This window comes from Penaeus japonicus, unplaced genomic scaffold (assembly GCF_977035675.1).
Source record: "Penaeus japonicus unplaced genomic scaffold, GWHDUDI00000001_assembly GWHDUDI00000030, whole genome shotgun sequence".
Classification (NCBI taxonomy): Eukaryota; Metazoa; Arthropoda; class Malacostraca; order Decapoda; family Penaeidae; genus Penaeus; species Penaeus japonicus.
In genome coordinates, this window is record NW_028234432.1 from 3,208,868 (window position 1) to 3,211,943 (window position 3,076).

The 3,076-nt window shown below is 39.0% G+C and overlaps 1 pseudogene across 4 annotated transcripts in view; it reads left to right on the forward strand.

The window, feature by feature from the left end:
* The first annotated feature begins 605 nt into the window (after positions 1–605).
* LOC122254420 (hexosaminidase D pseudogene) overlaps positions 606–3,076 on the forward strand; it is an 11,660-nt pseudogene continuing 9,189 nt past the window's right edge. The window contains exons 1-2 of one of the 4 annotated variants that reach the window (XR_015192559.1): positions 606–813; positions 2,854–2,981. The product of XR_015192559.1 is annotated as a hexosaminidase D pseudogene, transcript variant X5 (transcript). Of the gene's footprint in view, positions 814–833; positions 971–1,026; positions 1,152–1,243; positions 2,336–2,853; positions 2,982–3,076 lie in introns of those variants that run through there. The other 3 variants (XR_015192555.1, XR_015192557.1, XR_015192556.1) reach the window with 3 other exon arrangements.

Below are 3,076 nucleotides of genomic sequence, written 5' to 3' on the forward strand. Positions count from 1 at the left end.
TATGCTAACAACTGCTTGGAAATTATGTGCCTTGGTGTAAAAATAATAATTTAAAGAAGTTTGACTGAAGATAACCAAAAATACGAGAAAAGTAAGAAAAAACATGCTTGTGATTTCATGCTCTCTCAACTTCTGGTGAAATGGAAAAATCGTAGAAACAATAGTTTTAATCTAAATCCAGTTAAATAAGGTCACAGCAAAATAAACTTTTTTTGAAGATTTATTCTAATATAGAATCGTTTCAAAATAAATGCATAGAGCGTTTACTTTCTTCAATCAGGATCAGCTACTATTCATCTATTTTGACCTTAATTTTGGCTTCAACTTGATCATAACATATGAATTACTTTCATAGGTTTAATCTTTCTTCCTTGGTTGCCTTGCTTTCCAAACACATTTACGTGGATCACTTGTTAATAATACTTCTTTGATGGTGCTTTAATCTAGAAAGTTTCTAGAATTTAATAAATTCCGGTCAGACACCTCTTCCTTAGTTAATAAACCAAGAACTGCTTCCGAACGAATCAATCCAGTCAATTAATCTAAAGTACAATATCCCAAATACAACAATACACTGAAAATATATCGCTTTTCCACTCCAAGGATCCCTCCCCTGGCTTTTGAATGTGGCGCGCGGCCTTCCCTGCCTCCACCAAGGATCGTCTGCTTTGGCACCAAACCTGTCAAGATGAAATGCTCCTTGACAGGCGGTGGCAGCGGCGACGGCCTGTAATGTGGTCTCGCCGATTCCCGCTCTTGGATCCTAGTGTAGTGGCCAATGTCCGTGTGATTCTTCCGCGGGATAATAATCCAGTGAGTTGAGAAGCTTTGGTGAGCTTTATAGAGCAACGATCTTTCTTGGCCTGGGCGTTCTGGTCTGCGCTTGGCAAGGATGGCTCTCACTTCGTATCTTGAGACGAGATTTTCCTTCGCTCGGCCGTGTGTGTCGCGGGCGGGCGAGCGCTGCGAGGTCAGGTCATTGCACGCAAAGTGTCACGCGGCCTCTTGTGAACAGGGGGACTTTTCTCTTTTCTCAACATGACGAAATGCACTCGTGCATGATAAAGCTTCTCTTGAGATGTCATTCGCCAGCACTACCATTCTGATTTTGTCTATTGTGTGACTGCATTCTCACTCGACATTATATGCAGGTAGATTACAACTCACACTGATCTGGCAAGCACAGATGACACAAGCATAAGAATCACTCTCTGCGAGTACTTTCATAGATGCTAGGATACTCATGTACCTTTAGACCAAAGGCTGGCGGCTCTGCTTCTAGTGGACAGGCATCATATAAACTCACATACAAGCCGTTTCAATGTGATTGATACCAGTATATTGAGTGATCGAAGCATGCAAGCTGGTATAGTCAGCTGCACCAGAGCTTTCAAGCATTTCAACCTTGTAATGGAATAATGTTGTCCTCAGCCGAGTAACCGACGGGGCTTACCCAATGTTACTAGTTCGGCCGTCACCTCCCCTTATTTTCATTGTCAGTTTCCTCCTACAACTCCATTGAACACCAATTGAATATCCTCGGAAAACATTCCTTCTCGAAACCCTAAATACAATGCGCAAATACATGAGACGAATGATTAATAGTGAGGGTAATTTTTAGGCGTGGGATTGTCTACCCTTGAGACTAATTCTCTTGAATTCCTGCCTAAGAGCTAACACCCTAACCTAGCCAAACCAAGCCTTAACTAACAATGAAATTTAAATGTAGCTTATATAATATTTCTAAGCCATCGCAGTCATTAATTGCATCATGATGTCACACTTATCAGGAAACTTACTGTTACGTGTGCAAAGAAATTGCGAGATTGCAGATCAATTCCCAACACAACATTTTTATGTTGAAAATATGGGGTTTGTAGCATGCACAATTTTACAGAACAACAAACAGTTGTTTAAAGAAAAAAGATTTCCTCAGTAATGTAACTTGTGCATGCACGTCCCATGTTTAAGTCAAATGCCGCCAGATCGAGATTACAGATGGCATCCCTACTGATATTGTTTATACAGGGGATTCTAAGCTATTGTTTTGCTTGCTATAGTTTTTGTGATAGGTAAACATACCAAGCTCTTATGGCCTCATTCCTCAGTCAAGAATTTTGTGCTTTAAGGAGTGTATTCACAATTAATCATACAGCTGTGAGTCACGGAGTGGGCAAGTGGACTAGCCACAAAAGTTAATGTTGTGACTTTTAACCCATTAATGATGGGGCCAATTTGGCTGTGTCCTGACTTCATCCCGTCCTCCAGTGGGCCTCCAGTGGGGGTTGATAATCTAATCGTGCCAGTCGCCTTCATCTCCGAAGATTTAATTTAGGTAGCATTCACTGTCAATTATGGATTCTTTAGAAGGCAGTATTAATTATTTTTGTCTATCTTTGTGTGTTCCTTTTATTCATAATAATTTTTGCCAACAGAGATGAATGATGATGGATCATGAATTTTAAACTGTTCAAAGTAGATAAAAATGGAACATCCTTTAGGGTATGTGCTTATTGTGTATATACCAGCATATTGTCAAACCAAAAGTAAATCAAGATAAAGCTAAAGAATTGTAATATATATTTATTAGAATTTAAGAAATGTTATCCGTGAGAAATGATCTGCATATGACAGGTGTTTGCAGGTGATTAGACCAGATTATCTTTAGCACAGCAATATTATTTTATTTTTGCATAATGATTCAATGTGGTTTGATCTCATTTAGTATATGTTGTGCCATTTATTTTGATAACAAGGCAAAGGGATTTCCAAGTATATGAGAAATAAATAGTTCTCTTTAATTAATGCTTCCTTTATGTATGCAGTGACTAATTCCCCCGATAAACCTTGCAGGTGAAGAGAGGCCAGAACTGATAAGACAAGACAGTAGGGAGCGGCAAGGCAGGAAGCACAGCACGGAATAGGGCATGGTGTGTCATGGCAACAGCACTTGTACAATACCTTAGGAAAATGCAAAACAGGTTAGTACAATACAAAGCAAAATAAGATTGAACTATAAGTGAAAAGTCAATGGAAATTGATTACATAGAAAGAAAAGATTACATTTTTTAAAGAT